Genomic DNA, 19183 nt, shown 5'->3' on the forward strand with positions numbered 1-19183 from the left:
CTGAATTTGAAATGCGTTCAGATGTGTATTATCTGCTTTATCCACCATATTGACATTGAACTTTGACTTTTAAAAGAGTGCGATTTAACCACAAATAACAATTTCTTGCTACACAGTGCTTACGCTTGCAAAGAGCTCTTCGTTTTCGCTTTCATTGCATTGCTTGACATGCTCGCCCTGACGAAAAATTCACTTCAGAATCACGCACCGTGTCGTCACGGGTGTAGATTTTAATGTTTTTATTTTATCAGTCAGCATCGCATCAGGATTCCTACTCGATACGCTGTTCTGATTTCCTTATGGTTTGTTTAGTCAAAAAAAGCAACAGTTTATCGACCCATCAAGAATCTTAGGGAAATGCTAATTTCAGCAAAGTGATATTCCTGACAAGTGTTTTTTCAGCAATCCCTGAGGGTCAAATGTGACTTTGTGTGCTGACACAACAGATGAGATGAAATGCAAAGGTATAGATGCTGTTAATTCTATCCCTGTTGTGTTTTTATGGACTTGCAAAAGGAGTCGTTCCTAATTATGTTGTGCTGACAAAGCTGGCGTCTCCCAGGAAAAACGTCTGTTTGTACTTGTGAGTTTATTTGGATTTGTTTGTCTTGTGTCAGTGTTTATATCCATTGAAGCAGCGCTGATAATTTCTAAATCCATCAAAGCTTGACTGAAAATTAAAAAAAAATCTTCTATAGTTCACTAATTGCTATTGAAATGTTTGGAACCAGTAAGTTTTATTTTTAATGAAATAATTAATAAATAAAACATTAAATAAATTATTTATTTTATTCAGCAAGGATGCATTAATCAAAAGTGACAGTTAAAAACATTTATGTTAGAAAAATCTCTTTCCATTATTTTGAAAGCTCTATTTATCAACGAATTCTCAAATAAATGCATCACCGTTTCCACAAAAAAATACATATATACAAATACAATAGTTAACAATTTTACAATATAACCGTTTTACTGGGTTTTTGATCCAATTAATTGGAGCCTTGATGTGCATAAGAGACAACTTACAAAAAAAAAAATCTTACAGACCCCAAACTTTAAAAAAAAAAAAAAAAAAAAAAAGTGAAAATTGGAAATTGTAACCATTTTCTCAATTAGTATAAGTTCCAATTTTCTGTGGAATGTTACAGGTCCAAAAGCACCATAAAACATGATTTTCAGTGACAAATGTAGAGCCCTATGAAATCTGATTTATTTTTTTCCCAAATTCCACTTTTTTTTCTGTTTTAATTTTTTTGCTAGACTAAATGGTTAAATTAAATTTTATTAAGCAAAATGCATGTCTAATTAACTGAAATCATGAAACGTACACAGTTTAACTGGAATTCATTATTTTAACAAAAAAAAAAAACGTTGAACAAAAATTACATATTTAAGGCCATATGAAGTACATTTTATTTTTTCTCAAAAATTACTTTTATTTTTAACAAATGTCCATTTTAATTTTCTGGATTCCAGTTGAATGGGTTCATTAAATTTTAATAATCAAAAGCATCTCTGAAATTATTGTATAAAAACTTTTTTATGGTACTGTGTTGTTTATTTACATTTTTCTGGTAAATAAATTCTGAAGGAATTTTATTTATTTTTTTTGCTAAACATTCTTTAAAAAAAATAATGTTTTAATAATAATTTTATTCATTTTATTATTTTAGTAGTAGTATCATTACATTAAGTAATATATTTCTGTCACAATTTCTTCAAGTTAAACTGAACTTTTATGTTGAAAGGTTGTTATGAAGACCTTTAAATTCTTGGTTTATATGATATAACGATAGTTTTTCTTAAAAGAAACTGTAAAATGTTCATTAAGTGACTCTCGGAGCAGTTCTAGAGATTGTGTATACGTTCATGTACTCATATGAGTTTACAGAGGCAATCTTTATTCAGTCTAAATTTGGCAATTTTCGTGACATTCCACTTTATACAGTAAATTCCATTTTTATGACTGGATTCCACGATTCCGTCAGCATTTTCCATGATGCGGAAATCATAGGACGCTACAAATGGCTTCTTAAAGTCACACAAGTTGTATGGACCACTGTTATGGTACTTTTTTGGATCTTAATAGCAACCCAGCCACTATTTATACTATAAAAAAAATCTCCTTTTTATGTTCCACAGAAGACAGTCATATGAGTTTGTAGACACCCATTCCTTTAAGGACTCTGAGTAAGTTGGGTTTTAAAGGATTTCTGTCTTTCTCTATGGCTAAATATTGCGTATCGTGTCTGCTTAGAGTGGTTTCACAGCAGGTGTTTTTGAGATCGTAACCATGATCTTCCCCCAACTTTTGCTATAATGGCCAGCGCTGCCTATGTGCAGCTCATATTTCCCCTGATCTTCTCCACAGGCTGCAAACACAGTTTCTCCTCCAGAAAGTTTGCTCCATGGTGTCCACAGAGGGAGAACGAGAAATTCAGAAGCGTGAGAGTGAGAGACGCCATTAGGAGAAGCGAGCGAGAGTAGGAGTAGGAGAGTGGTGAAGACTAATCTCGCCGTTTGTCTCCACAGGCGTGCGGTTCAGCTCCACATTAATGAGGCCAATGAAGCGTGAAATCAGAAGAAGCAGCTGGTGGATGCAGGACTGCTTCCTCTGGGCTTTTACCTGAGACTCTCGCTCACATATACACAACACTACTCGTACATTCCCAACCAGCTAATCCATTATGAATGTCCCTTCTGCTTCTTATTCTTGGACACCCAATTACTTCACCGGGACGCTTATTTAGTTTCCAACTTATTACTTTACTTTACCCAAGGCCTGATTTCAGATGCATCTCCCAGTAGCTTACGGCAGTTCTGTCATTCACCCTTGGGAAAGAAACGAAGATAGAGCGCTAAAACTTTCGCTTGCATCTAAATCGTTTTTGTCCTAACCAGCCCTGTCCACAACGTCTAACAGGATATTTTAAAAATTATGTATTTTTAAAAATATGTGTAGGTTTTTGCAATCTAATCGGGAAATAATTTTGTAAATCTGGCCCAAAGTATTTGTTGATCCCTTGGCTTTTATTTCCGGTAGCCCAGCTTGTTGTGAAATCTCATCCAAGGAGTCCAAACTACTGCTCTTCACAGCCTTACATTAAACATGAATTATCATATGATTGGCTGTGATTGTTTCTCCCTTTGAGTGTGAATAGATAAATTGTTTGTTGCTGGAAACTTTGCACCGCTCTTGTTTTGGACTTGGTGTAATGTTGTTCCTGACTAAATGCTTGAAGTCCAAGAGCCGTGTTAATTTTATTGTTCCTCTCCTAAAAACCTGATTTATATTTATGCATGCTTATTTGCCACCGTGTAAATATGGATGCGTCCTGCCTTTATCTGCTGACTAGACTCTGTTGAACCCACTTTACGGCTCCAAGGATTTTCGCTGCGTCTTCAATGCAAATCGGTGCGATCAGTCATTGCTCATGACTGCTGTATCATCCTTTACGTTGCCGCACCATTATCTTTTGCCCATCTTTTTCCGGTGACTCAGTAGTGGTAATGATTTCAGTCAATTTCAGTTTAATGCCAGCTGTGATGGAGCCGATTGCCAGCATTGATCTTAGCTTCTTTTGGCTTTTTTTTTTTTTTTTTTTTTTTTTAGAAGTAGTGATGAACCAAATGAGAAGTTGGAACAGGAAATGTCACATCAGGATTATGTGTTCTGGAACCAGTGTAATAATTATAAGGCTTCTTGAAAACTGATTAGTTCAGGCATTCCACCAACTAGTCGATTTTGAAAATGTTCTGTAAGACATAAGTTCTGTACACCCCTAATTCCTTTCTAGATCTTTCCGCAGGTGAGAAAACAGCACAGCTGAGAGACGCATTCAGAATGCACAGTGCTCCCATTGTGTTTGCAGCTCCCTCCATTCAGATATACAGCCTTTGGCAGTTTACTGATTGCTATGGCAACAAAAATCAAATCTAGCCAATTCAGCATGCATCAGGTCATGTTCCCTAGCTTTTACCAAACCAAGGACGTGCTACAGTGTCTATAGATTCATTTAATAACCGCAAATAGCTGCGTTTTACAGAGAACTCTACAGAGGCCAGGGTGTTGAACCAACAGCAGCTCGTTCCATCACAGCCGGCCGTGACTGCAGTCCTGTTTGTTCAATGAGAGTTTTCTGTTTCTTCTGGAGATAGCATAGAGTGCTTCTGGCAGAGTTTGTATTTGTAGTATTTCATCTCTTGTTTGCTGGAGAACATGATTGTGCCACAAGATCATAGAAAAACGTGAGAGAAAATAAAACAGCCTTGATCTGCACTGCTGTCGCAGGGCTTAGAAAGATAGATTTGGTGTGACAGACAGGAACGCTTTAAAGTGGAAATAAGATCCTGCTAATTGTTTGATGTTTAGCTACAACCTTTGTCACGGTAAATGCTGTTTGGCAGGTCTCTCTCAGAAAAAGCCAAGTTTAAAATGGGAAATGTGGACAGTCATCTGTGCAGCCAGGTGGCACTTTGCAGCGAAGCCCGGCAAACTCTTTCTCTGCTTCCATCAGCAACTTCTTCCACATTGCCTCAATGGTTTTTAGCTCTTTTGTTTTATTTATTTCTTATTTTTCTTTGGTATTATTTATTGAACATTTGTTTTATTGTTTTAGTTTATATTATCCAGTTTATTCAAATTTCTTGTTTTATTTTTTTATTTCATTTTTCTTTGGCTTTTTCCTCATTATTAATGTATAATGAAATAGCAGCTTGAATGGAGAAAAAACATTTAATGTTTTACATCAGTAACTAGGCATGTATAATACTTGGAAATGGAAAATAATGTTGAGTATTTAAAAGCAAATAAGCTATATAAATAGTAAACATATTGTTTACTGTTATTCTAATATATTATATATCTCGCATACACTTCTACGTCATCAGTTTTTGTTCTCCCATTGTCTCTTGAATTAAAAAATAAATAATTTAATAAACTACATCATAAAGCAAGCAAGTATAAGATAATAGAAATTAAAATTGATTGATTAAAAACAAATTACCCGAGTTGAATTATTAGACAAAGAACATCTGCCAAAGCGCAGTTTATGCGACACTTTCTCAGTCTGTTCTGAGCTTTAGCAGGATTTACTGAAAATATGTGTATCTGAATCGATAAAAGCTGATACAGGGATACATTTGTCCAGTTTCAGCATTTTTCTCCAATAGATTTCAATCATTAAGAGCAGCTAATTTGAGAACGAAGCAGCCAAAGAATCATTTATTGAATGTTGGATGGGAGAGCGAGAGCAGGACGTTCAAACATGCATTTCCTTCGTGAGCTCATGTGTCTTTTTTCTTTGCTGTGACCACCATAATGTTGTGATGGAAGTCAATATTTATTCATGTTTGTTCATGATCATTGTGTTATTTTGTTCACGGCTTCAGACACGCTGTGATTTGGAACACCGTTTTCTCCTGATGGCATTGGTTTTGTCAAATAGTCTACTGTGTTTTTTGCATCTGGTTGAGTAAAGTGATAGATAATGTTTTAGCTTTCGTACAGCTGAATTGAAATGATGGACCACGTTTTGAAAGTGAGAGCTAGGATTCAATATTCAGGAGCACTGTTGTTTATTCTTTTGCCATTTTGGTCGCTATGATTTTTTTTTTTTTTTTTTTTAAATTCAGACATGAAATGTTGTCTAGCAAAACATGATGAGAAATAATGTAGCATAGCATTTAATAATATTATCTTAAATCAGGGATCTCAAATTGCTGTTAATATTTTAATATTTTATCCTTAAGTCCAGCCTACAGTTTTAATTTTCTCTTTCTGCAGTTTGCTTGTGGCCTCTAGTGTTGTCACGATACCAAAGTTTTGACTTCGATACGATACCTGACTAAAATATCACAATACTACTACAGAACCGATACTACTAAAGTAATTGAATAATAGATGATCCAAATGGAGATCATAGTTATTTTATCTATTAAAACAAAACATTTCATCCCTCCTTTTAAAAAAAGGTAGAGATTTTAGCTATATTGGTAAGTTAGCTTAAAGGATAAAGCCAAATCTTATTTCATGATATAGTAATTTTATTTCACAGCAACAATTTGTATCATGACATAGTCATTTTTTGTTATTTTATCTTTGTTATTTATAAGAACCTAGATACAAGTAACAAACTAAAGGACAACTACAGTAAAACAAAGACAAATGAAATAAAGAAAATAAATTCATTTAAATATTTCTAGACTTTATTTTAAAGGTTACATAAAAAAACATGTTTATCAAAAAGCATATCTAATTAATTGAAATCATGAAACTTGCAGAATTTATCAGCAATTTATTAAAAGTTTAACAAAAATTATGTTTTTAAGGCCCTATGAAATACATTTTTCTCATTCAGTTTTGTTTGTGAATCTGTTTTCCATAAATTTTCTGGATTCTATTTTAATGATTTCATTACATTTTAATAATCAAAAGCATGTCTAATGGATTTATAAAGGATAATTAGATTTGATTAAAAAATTATTTATTATAGGCTGTTTATTTATTTATTTATTTTTCAGAAATACTGTGTTTTCTGATCATTTTGTGGTAAATAAATTCTGGTAAATATTTCTTAAACATTGTTTAAATAATATTTTATTATCAGTAATAGTGCTATCTTTACATTAAGTAATATATTAATATATTTCTGACTATCAAGTTAAAGCGAACATTTATTTTGATGGGTTGCTGTGAAGATCTTTAGGGTCTTCATTATATGACGATAGTTTTCCGCAAAAGAAACAGTAAAATGCTCATGAAGTGACTCTCAGAGCAGTTCTAGAGATTTTGTTCATGTACTCATATATTGAGGTGGCAGAGGCTGAAAACACTGCGAGCGTCACACATATGTGTGTAGTAAACAAAACTGCGCATCTGCGCCATTCACTAACACAGACACGCTGAAATACGGCTCTTTTTAAAATGCATTCTTAAAGTACCGGTACTAGTAAAATGCAAAATCGTACCAATTTTAAAAGCAGGGTATCGCAATACTTTTTAAGTACCGGTATAGCGTGCAGCACTAATATACAGTGTTTCCACAGGCCTAAAAAATAAATATAACCTAGTCTATATATTCTAGTCTAACAACAACAAAACAAGCCTATGTGCTTGAAACTGTCAAAAAAGTTTGGCTATGTATATGTGTACTGACAGTTGCTGTGTCTGCAATCTCTCTTGTTTGCTTGTTTACAATTCACTATATAGTGGATTCCATGTAGTAGCTGATATGCAAGGAAAAATGTACTCAAAGGAATGCAATTGTTAGTCCACTAAACTTTTTTTGGTAACAGGCAGTTGAGTTTGACTCTTCAAGCACTGCCGTCATGAAAGAATTATGATATTAACTTAAGCAATTCTGTGTTCAAGATCTAAAAAGAGACTAAAGACAGAACCTGTGAGTCAGCTTGCATCTTTAGAAAGAACATGGCAGGCCTCGGAAGACATGGGGAAAAGTAGACAAAGAGAGCTCCTTTGTCAGTGTCTGCATTCTTCAACGCTGCTATTTGCAGTATTATAGAAATGCACTTTATGTACAACAAGAAAAACTGGTTTTTCCTGCATTCCTTGTGAGAATGTGTAGCCGGAGGGTTGGAAAATTGAAACACAGGGAGCTTGTCTTGCATCTCAAAAGAATCATTTTATTTTATTTTATTTTGAAAGCAAGTATATTACATAATGGAAATAAAAATCAATTCATTAAAAATAAGTTCGCCGAGTTGAAATAATTGGACAAAGAACATCTGCCAAAATGCAGTTTATATGCAACTGTTTCTCAGTCTATCCAAAGCTTTGGCAGGATTATTGTTTTTTTTTTTTTTTTTTTTTTTAATTTTAGTATTAATGTTATTTTAATAATCCTATTGCAACAGTTTCTGTATAGTGTAGTCCAAAACCAGTCTATTTGTCTTTCCCTTCAGACAAGAACAAAATACTCCAAATTAGCACTTTGGAAAAACTGCTAAATCAGTGCAGTGTTTTCTGTGCTTCATTGCCATTGGATGTTCTGCCAATAGCAGTACAGCTTTGGGAGGGCCGGCTTGCCAGCATATGGTTTGGAGTAAGTGTCCTCTGACCACTGTTCCGGTGTCAAGCATTGGAATGTTTACGGCAAAACAAAGCAGCCGATCGAGCACGCCTCAAAACTGTATTGGATTTGTGCTTATGGATCTGTCTGTCACTGTGAGACCTATCAGGACACCTTATCCTGTAGTCACTTTTTGTGTCCGTGTGCATCCTCACGCCTCTGTGCTCTTTTCCTTTAAACAAATACTTTGCTCCGCAGTGTAATCCCCCACTTAACACTCACAGCCAAACGCTAGTTTAGCATTGATCGATGGGCTCTGACAGATTACAGTTTTAAAGAACGCTGTTCTGACTAGACTGACTCTAACCTTCATCACAGCTCTCGGGATTTCATCTGAAGTACGTCTAAATGGGCTGTTGGCAATATAGCTGATTGGATTAATTGAAAATCTAGCTTATAATAGCTGTGATTACTGTTGGACCCTTGGCTTAGTGATTCGCTCGTTTTGTTTTTTCTGAAATGATTTGTTTTTTTGTTTTTTTTTTTCAAATAACCGTGGCTGCCTTGCAACATTCTTACAAAAAAAATGTTCTTGGTCTTTTTTGTTTGTTTTGCTTTATTATATGACGCTTTAGAGAAGTCAGCATTTATTATAGGCCGGTGACTGATGAAAACAAGCTGTGGTGGAATTAAAAACCTACCATCAATTGGAAGGCCTGTTTTCGGTTAAGGCAAATATTTTATTGGAGCCATCCTTTTTTTCCTGCTCGTAGTCACAAGACAGAATTAAAAAGGGGAATGGAATCGATAGACCCTGAGGAAATGAGGCGATCTGAAACTGTTGAGGCTCCTCGCCGCCGCTGTGCCTGTGCTCGCTCTAATTAGTTTATACATAAATCCATGGCAAAGATTTAAGAGCCCACTATAACTTTTATCCTGACCTAAATGGAGTAAATTGGCTACGGATTAGCTCTCAGCGAAAAGAGAAGAATTTTTACCTCAACAAAGACCTTGTTTTCACTAGTGGACCATTTGTCACAAATCCCAAATGTCATTCAGAAGAGAGAAACTACTTCTTAAATGGGTTAGTTCATCCGTAAATGAAAAGTCTGTCATCGTTCATGCACCCTCATATCTTTTGAAACCTGTTTGACTTGAGTTATACACTCTTAAACATAAGTTTTTTTTTTTTTATTGGAGTTGAACATCAAGTCTTTCCATTGCACAAAAGGTTCTTAATAGTGGAAAAAAGGTTAGATTGTAAAAATGTTTTTACACTAAGAATACTGAGAACTGTTCTATGAAAGCTTCTTTAGGGAATTCTATGGCGTTGCCTTGAAAACCCCTTTTCGGAATTTTTTTTGGATGCCCATTTTCCACAAGTTAGCATGCTCAAAACAGCTTGATTTTTGACCTTTCGCAAACAGGTTTATTGACAAGCAATCTGACCAATCATATTGCCGAATCTGGCATTTTGTCTGACAAACTAATCAGACAGGAGTAGATTAATATCGGTGGACTTGAACTTGAAAAATTCGGTGTATTGGCATCTTTCCGCAGTTGAAATAAAATATGTTCTTATGTTCATTCATGTTTATTTCATGCTTTAGGTAAAGAAGAAAAGCTGATCTGTTCACATGTCATTGGCCTAATAAGGCAATACAGTGGTCTGTTTTCACGTTTTCCATAAGTTGGCATCATTCTTTAGGGTCTTTGTGAAATGGCTGCTAAATACTTTGGTTAAAATTCCTCAATGGTTGTGTAAAACAACACCCTTTTTACCTAGTCAAAAATAGCGCTGTTCACAGCTCCCGTTTAGGAGCATATCTCTTTTAATGAGCTGCTGCTCACCCAGTCTTCTCTTCCATTTTTGTGTATTTGGTGCCGCATTACCATCAAAAGCAAAACTGATCCACGGCGTCCTCAGTGCCTCTGATGTCAGGAGAAAATAAAGACTCTTATGTTCACTTTTACATCCAACTACAAAACGCCTGCATTTCTTACGAGACTTTGTTGTCGCTGAAGCTGCTTGAGCACAGAGAAAATAGCGGACAGCGTACAACTGGCTGAGGATGGAAATATGCTAATACAGGACGGTCTGTCAATGGTTGGGGGCGGGGACTGAGTAGTATGATGTCATAATGCTCAGCAAATGATAACAGCTTAATAATTGAACCTTCGCAAACAGCTTGATTTGACAGGCGATCTGACCAGTCATATTACCAGTTCTGCCGTTTTGTCTGACAAACTAATCAGACTGGAGTAGATTAATATCGGTGGTCTAAAACTTGAAAAATGTCTGTATTGACGTCTTTCCGTGGTTGAAATAAAATACGTTCTGATGTTCATTCATGTTTATTTCATGCTTTAAGTAAAGAAGAAAAGACGATCGGTTCACGTCAACAAGGCAATACAGCGATCTGTCACGAAACTTTAAAAAGCCACAAAACGGTATTTATTGTTGGAATTTCTTACAAATGACATTTTAAAGCTGAGACCTTGTTTCATACCAGAAGTAACCTGTTCTGTCTTGTCTATTGGCATGTTGTCAAGTTTCCTCTTCGTTACGCGATGTGAGAACATGATGTGTAGTGTGGGAGCAGCATTGTTTGTCAGACGTAGCAACAGTAACTAAAGGAGGGTAGGTTTTTGCGAAGGGTCAGTTGAGACTGTTAAGGTTTTTTGGGTTTTGGGGATTAAAAAAAATAGTGAATGGATTTTTATCATTGTTGGGTGGTTGTGTGCACACTGCTAAGATGCGAAGTGAATTTAGCGTCTGATGTCCCCTTTAAGAGTGCAGTACAGCTGCTGTTTTTTAAAGTAAGATTTCAGTGAATAACAACTTAAATTTCCATCTGTTCTTCGTACAAATACTTCAGACTCAGAATATAGCACAAGAGTCGTGTATACTGCTTTTACGATAATTTTGTGGTCCTTTTTTTGTCTTTTGGTCCCCATCCACTTGCATTGTATGAAGCAGCTCAGGCATTCTGGTATCTTTTTTTGTATTTCGCTGAAGACAGAAAGTCATACAGCTTTGGAATGTCATGCGTAAATGCCCATTTTTATATGAAATGTTCGTTTAATAGTGGTGGTCTACTGCTTTTTTAGCATTTTTACTCCCCTTCTGCCTCTCTTGCTTTTTCCCTCTGCCATTCTTGTATGTTTTATCACAGGGCTCAAAGCATGTTTGTGCAGATGATGTCAAAGAGAGGTTAGGAGAGGTTGCCTCAGTCCCTGGTGTGCTGGCATTTTAACACAGAGCTTTTACAGCTCTGACAGCAAGATTTGAATGACTGCATTTGTGTTTGGATTTGTCAATGCTTTTGTATGTTTATCTGAAATACTGTATGTTGGCTGTGCAGTCTTCAAAATGGCATATTTTTGGCGTTTTCATTCTTCCTGGCTCACCGGCCGGGAAAATTTAGATGCGTCTCAGGCTTTCACTCAGTATGTTGTCGAGAATTATTCTGGGTGCTAAATAAACAGGCGGCGTGTAATCATTAAAGCCATATATTTCACCTTGAGTGTATTCGGATTAATTAGGAAATGTTCCGGCCTGGAGAAAATCTTTGTGCCAGCTGGTCGTTCTGCCATCTTTCGTTTGACGAATGCACCGTAAATTGTTCACAGTGGACTGCCGACTTTCCAGCGACCCTTGTGTCATCAGTTTTATGTTGACTGTTTTATTGCCATGGCTTTTAGTGTAATCCTGTTTCTTATTATTGACCTTTCATTATTAAGTGGAACACACAGGAATAGTTTACTGGATGCCTGATCATTGCCGTTCTCATTGCCGAGAAGGATATTAGATGCAACAATACGGCCACCTTGTTGACCTTGGCTTTTGATTTAGTGTTTTCACTTAGGACTGTGCGCATTGTTTGAGTCAACCGCAAATTGTCCCAGTTTAAGAAAGAACAATACTCAGAAGCCACTGCAGATCTGAAATAGAAACCAGGCCAGTTCCCACCTCCCTTATTCTTGTATTTCCTGTCCATCTTTATTGTAAGATTCCAGTTTATTTTATTTTCATTTTAAAGAGCAGGTTGTGTGCTCGGTGTGACTTTGTAGTTTCTAATAGAGCAAAGGTTTCCCACCTGGTGTTGGTGATGTGAAGAAATATAGAATATGTCAGTCATTTTTAAAGGGGAGCTATTATGCCCCCTTTGAAAATATGTAATATAAATCTCAGGTGTCCCCAGAATGTGTCTGTGAAGTTTCAACTCAAAATACCTCAGAGATCATTTTTTATATAATTTTAAAAATGCATATTTTGAGTAGAAGAAGAAACACGCTCGCTGTTTTCGTGCATGTATCTTGCAAATGCAAATGAGCTGCTGCTCACCGCCCCTTTTCCAGAATAGGGTTGTGCCTTTACAGCTCGTACCTCAGATGCAAAAAACATCTGTTTGGTTTTGGTTAACATGTCTATCTTGCTGAAATCATGCATTTTAAAGCCATATCAGTTTAAGCTTCTGATATATGGTTTTCTGAGTGCACACATCGAAGTATGCACACAGAAAGCAGCTATCAATGTACTCTTTCATGTCTTATTGTGCTTAAATTGTCAAATACACACAAGTTTATGTTGAAAGCACTGTAATATACAGTAAATAAATTAATAAACCCACTGCTGTCATCCCCTCTGAGGCTGGGACTCTAAATAGTGATCTGTGCTCGTCTGAACTGTTAGCAAGCTTTGCTTGAACTTTTGCCATGACATTAGAACTGGTACATTGTTGTCATTTGCGAATACAAAATAATGGTACAGTGGGTGGAAACGTGCAGGTTAAAGGGCGGTAATATAATAATAAGATAATATAATAATTATAGTAAGGGAGCAAAATTTGAGCTGCTCGTTTTTTCACATGCTTGCAGAGAAAGGCTTACCAAAACAAAGTTAATAGATTGTCCTTTTCACATTTTCTGAGTGGGTAGATGCACCGGGAACCTGATTATAGCACTTAAACATGACATAAATCTGATTTTCATGATATGTCCCCTTTAGTTTAGTTTATTTAAATGTTTAGAACAACCAGCAACATGTTTTACGTTCTATTTATGAGTGTGTTCATCTTTAAAAAATCCTGTTAGTACTTTTAAATGATTGGACTCCACTTACCTGGCAAACTTCTGCAAAATTCACCCTCAAAAGTGTTGTTGTAGCAGCCAGACACCTTGTTAACATGACTTTTTTGGGCAAAAAAAGAAAAAACCCTTGTGTGCCGTTACAGCTCTTGCCAAGTCAGCCAATCAGATTAGAGCTTGCCAGGTCTAGAAAGCACTTTCCGCCATTTAAGCAGTATTTATCAGACAGTGAGTATAAGGGCAGCAGACATCTGACACTAAGACTAAGGTCTCCCTAGTGTCACATTTTCACTGTCTTCCGTGTGTGATAGTTTTTACCCTGGAAGTGAGGCTGCCGGGAATTGTTTGATGTGCCCTTAGTGTGTGTCTGTGTATCTGAGTGTGTTCACACTCCCAGTTGCACACACTCCTGCCCCAGGGCTGTGGTGCTTCTCTTTCCTCTGATGTGTGATTTACCATTTAATTGATTGGGCTCTTTGTATCCGAGCTGCTCTTTTAAAAAGAAGCCCTCGTGGGAGAGGTGTTTCCAGCAGGTACTGCTTTAACAAGACAGTCAGCACTCAGGAGGGAACGCGCTCCTGATTAGTGACAAAAGCAGGGGTGCGGAGGTGAGACTCGGTGCCGTTGCACTTCCTTTCTGTCCGTGTTAAATGAGAATGCAGGGATTGGCGGTGTCAGCGAAGCATTTCATGTCTGTCATGGCTGGGATAGAGATTTCTGCAGCTGTGGTTGAACACTCTGCTTTTTTGACAAGTGCAAATTGTGTAGGGCGTACATCATTTGGCTTAAAAATTCATGAATTATTTTCCTTTTTTTCCCCCTTTAAAAAAAAAACTGCAAGCAACCCATAGGCTGATTTCATCACTGTGTGATGAACACTGTGTGTCTGTGGTGTTTTCAAAACATAGCTTTGTTTGTTTGAGAATCCCAACCAGCTCAACACGGCAACAGTGAGTCAACCAATGGTGTGAGTTTGGGGTGTGGCTAATTGTTTCTTTTGGGGTTTTTTGACCAGTGGCAGATGGGGTGGGTTTGTTTAAAGAAAAACAATACAAAACATAATTTACTCCCTCATGTTGTTCCAAACCAGCGTGGTATTATTTCTATAGAACACAAAAATACTGAACTGAGTTATTTTTCGCAATTTATTGCACTTAAGCAGTTTAATGCACACAAAGTAATTTTAAATTGTTCATAGACAATATTTGTTTTTTAATGTGGTATCAAAATATGGTATCTCTCACCCATTTAAAACCCCATTGAATTCAAATGTATAGACAAAAAGAGTTTAAACATTCAAATATCTTCATGTCAAGTCATACTTGTTTGAAGCAACGTAATGGACGAAATAATGAATAGTTAGAATTATTATCATTAACTATTCCTTTAAAAGCTATTTTTTTTGTGTTGGTTTAGTTGACTCGTTTAAGAATGGCTGATTATGTTGTTTTCTTCCATGTAATTTCACGCAATTGCACTTTACAGTTTTTGAATCGCAACAAGTCGGCAGGTCACCGTTTTTTCTAGCAAATTTGCTATTCAGCTAAGCCTTTGTTATAATAGTTCCCTTCATGATTGCCTGACAGTTAAATAATCAGTGTTTCTTTCATAGTTCACTTCCCTGGTGGGAACCTTCCAGAACATCAGAACCCCTTGTGTTGCTGTTACTTTGCCAAGCAGCTTTTGACAGATGTCCATTCATCATATTGGCATACTACAGAAAAAGAAGCTCATTATTTTGAGTTAAAAGCAGTATGTCTACCCCTCTGAACATGAGAGCTCCAGCAGCATTGAAACATTTATGGATTGTTCACAATGACCAGCCAGTTTTTCGATTATTAATTGTTTCCTTGATTAATGTTCACTGCTCATCCAACAGTACTGACCAAAAGAGACGGCTGAATTCAGCCATCTTGACTTGTTGAACTACAGCCATTTCTGTTTGAATCGCAGATGTTCCGTATGCCTATTTGATGGGAATTCTCACTATTAACAAACCATTAACTATGACCTCAACAAACTCCTAATTTGCTGATCATTAATAGTTGGTGAAGTATGGGGGATGAAGAATATGGTCATGCAGAATATGTACTAATAAACAGCCAATATGTTAATAATAGGCATGCTAATAAGCAACTAGTTAATAGTGAGAATTGGCGCCTATACTAAAGAGTTACCAAAAGTATGTGCACCCTTCACATTTATCTGAATTTCTGCATGATTTAAATTTAATAGACATAGCCTGCTATAAGAAATACACATTTTCATGTCTTTATTGAAAACACTACAGTGCAGGGTGGAAAAAATGCAAACTCTTACATTTCATAACTTGTAATTCTCTTACAACATATCCTGATAAACTTGGGAATTCATTTTTTTCCATTGATGATAGCAAGCTTTTTAGACCCTGAGGCATAAAAGCAACCCAAATCCCAGTATAATGTTTTTTGTCCCCTCAACCAACTCAGCTTGGGTTTTATCTGTTATCTGTTATTATTTTGCACAGTAGAGCGGTGGAACATCCTGGTGTCCTTTTGCAAACTTGCAAGTGTTGTTTTGGAAAGACAATTTGTCTTACCAAGGACTGATGAACAACACAGCCCTTTCAGCAGTTCTCAATCTGAGATGGTTTCAGCACTCTTTTGCTTGAAGTTTGGTTCATGTGAGGTGGTTGAACTCAAGGATACCCAAGTAGTCCTTTGTCTAGATGTTCACATACTTTTTCCACCCTGCATTGTGAATATTTTCACGTTATGTTCAAAAGACACAAGAAAATGTCTTTCTTTGTGTGCTTTTTGTTAAAACAGACAGTGTTGAAGGTTAGAGCACAATCTATAATAAATCCAGTTCATCAAAACGGTTCAAGTCATTTTAATGTAGCACTGTTATTAAAAACAGGACATGCTGCTTCACTCAAATGATTGAAAAAATGTGACCAGCTTGCATTGTTTGAATGGACTTTAAGGGAATTTACTTTATATTAGCCTCTCAGTCAATTCTTTTCCCCATAATCCCTCGCTTACCATCCAGCATGATGCAAAGGCTTTACTACTTCCTTTCAGTTGTGTACTACTCCTCTCCCGTTCCAACTCTCAGAAATCAACAAATCATTCTTCACTCCACAGCACTTACTTAGTTTTGCATTTCACTGTCCAGTAGACGCCAAAGTGATTTGGCAGGTACCAGACCGTGTCTACAGAGTAGTGAGATTGCACACGGCTCTCAGAATCTCTAAAATCCCTTCATCGTTAGCCGGCCTCAATCAGAGATCCTGTGGGAGGAAAGTGTCCTAATGTTCCTTACGAATGTCGGGTGAGATTAAAGCTTCCCTGTGGTCCCCAACACCACTCCAGTGCTCCTTTTAGTGTGAAAATGCTTCAGACTTTCTCTACCATGATTTGAAGATCAAATGTGTGGTGTTGAATTTGTATTTATAGGGGTAGACATTTTTCTTGTGGCAAAGAAAATTTGTGAAGTAAATATGAAGTCCATTCCTCTGTAATTACCAAGATAATAGCTTTTTAGACTCCCATTTGATGTGACATATTGTGTGTGGAGAGAAATCGTAAATAAATTCAACTCCTGCTTCCCTGAAGTACCTTTGGAACGATTGTTCTAAACTCCAGATGCTCCTGCAGAATTAGAGAAACAATAGCCTTTCGTTTAGAAAAGCTAAAGAGAATCATAAATAATGGTTAGTTTATGGAAGCCCAGGCTAATTAGCGTAACGCTGAGTGTCAACTTGTTGTCTGTGCCAGAGTAGCTGTGCCTCAGTATCCAAGGAATCCCAGAAGAGCAAAGTAAACTGTGGCAAAGATCAAAGAGACTCATTCTAGGTGTCATTATTTGAATGAAAAAGGGGGTCTGTACTTTTTCCTGGCTATAGGAGAGAGAGAGAGCATCGACTAACCAGAAAGCTGTGCTGCTACTCATGCATTTAAATGGCTCTCATAACACACTGAATCTTCCTTGTGCAGTCAATGTTTGGGGAAAATCTGACGAGATTGAGGTGATTGTGTCAAAAGCTGAGGAAGACGGATCTGCTGACTCGCCTCTGATGATGCTTTCCCGCCCTTTGTGACCCGGAGTGTGTATTTACTGTGAAAAATATATACAAGGAAAAGGCTTCTGGCTGTAATTGCACACTTCCACCTGAGGCACTTCCTCTATGACTTTTCCTCTAAGCTGTCAGTCCAAACACTTTCGATCCAGCGGAGATGGTTTAAAAAAAAAAACAAAACTACTGTGGTAAAAACTTCAGTTTCTGGCAGTGTCTCCAGAGAATGTGAACTAAATAGCAGCAATTTAGCCCACTTACGTTTGTTTTTCTCTGCAAGTATGAAGAACAGATGGATTAAATATGCTGCGCACTTCTCGCTGCAGACAGAGCAGATGAATTTAGCACCGGGTTTTAATGACTTCATACATTTGGTCTTCTGCTGTTCTAGGTATCACTTCTTTACTTGTCACGAATGTGTGTCATTGGCTCTTGTTGTCCTAGTGTGTGTCTCCAAAGAGGCAAGGGAGGCAGTGCCTCCTCAAAATACTGGATGAGAAAATATTACAAAGGACAAAATATTAGGGCTGCTTTCGACTAAAGATTTTTCTGTGTAATTAGCAGTTGTTCCATAAGCCATAAAAGCATATAAATCATAATAACAAGCATTTAATTGCCTACATACCCTAATAAGCGGGAAAAAAACTTGCCACAACGCACTGGCAAATATAATAATTACAAATGTTTCAGGGAAAAACGGCAAGGAGACTGCATTAAAATTTTAATAATATATTGATAAAGAACTGCTTTCTTTGTTTTTGTTTTTTTGGCTGAAGAAATGAAGTCGGCGACACTGACTTATAATCTCCGCAGTAGTGATGTGCCTGATGCATGTTTCATACAGTTTACATAATCTGACAATGTTTTTTTTTTTCTAATTTAAATAAAAGTAGAAATTTCACTCTCTATAGAAACATGTTTCATGTTTGTAAGACAAGTATACATGGAGTTTTGAAGTTCACAGAGACGGCAGAAAGTGCATTCTGTTTGCTTTAATTATTTTACAAAAGCACAACGTTTCGTTGTTATTCTGAGTGTGCACAAATAAATGTAGAGAATCAAATGATTTACAGAATCAAAAGATGTAATACTTCTATCTGTATGACCAAAAATTATATTTGAAGAGCAAGTGACTGCACTGGCGTGTCCATATGTTATGTAGTAAGCATGCTACGGTTTAGTTTGCACACTCGGCACAGACACTTGAATAGCGCACATTTTTCTAGGTTAACGTTAGATTTAGCGGCCGTGTAAAGTTTTTACTACTTGCATATTTTAGATGATAAGCCATATTTGAGGTCGACGAATGATAGGTGAGTGTTTGGATGTCCTGCCTGATGTAATATATTACCACATAGACCAGCTGTTAACGATTTGTCCTTTACAGACTGCGTGACTTCGCCACTTCCTGTGGGATTTTTTTTTTTTTTTTTTTTTTTTTTCCTGCAACTAATACAGATTTGGTCGACCAAGCCTCTTCTCATTGAATAATGGTTAGTCGACTATTAGGAGGAAGCCCTACAAAATATAACGTAAAAACGTGTATAAATCTCTCATTTTTCTAAAAAAACATTGTCCAACAGTGCCACCAGCAGGTAAAGTTACAGCGGGAGTCTGTGTTTCTCTCGCCTCCACTGAATTTTAACAGACCCCCTAAAATGCACGGATAATTGAGAATGAATGGGGGGAAAGTCACATGAGAAGAGGCGATGCCTTAATCGCAGTGTGATTGGATATGACTGGTTATGTACGGCTGTGATTGGTTAATGCGATAAATCCAACCTCTTGTGTTTGTTCGCATTCCGCGTTTGTGAATCACTCTGAATGAACAACATAATGGGAAGACTAATTTAAACAAGTAAACAAACAACTCACACACTAAAATTTAACCACTCTGTTATGTCAAAATAAGACTTAAAATGGCTTTAAAACATGATCTGAGTTTTCAGTAATCAGCAAGTAACTAAGTAATCAGTGAGTAATCAGCTTGGTGAAATTTGACCAT

General features: G+C 36.7%; 1 protein-coding gene across 1 annotated transcript in view; it reads left to right on the top strand.

The window, feature by feature from the left end:
• sfswap (splicing factor SWAP) overlaps nt 1-19183 on the top strand; it is a 102958-nt gene that overhangs the window by 62615 nt on the left and 21160 nt on the right. The window lies entirely within an intron of this gene.

Source organism: Labeo rohita, chromosome 21, assembly GCF_022985175.1.
Source record: "Labeo rohita strain BAU-BD-2019 chromosome 21, IGBB_LRoh.1.0, whole genome shotgun sequence".
Lineage (NCBI taxonomy): Eukaryota > Metazoa > Chordata > Actinopteri > Cypriniformes > Cyprinidae > Labeo > Labeo rohita.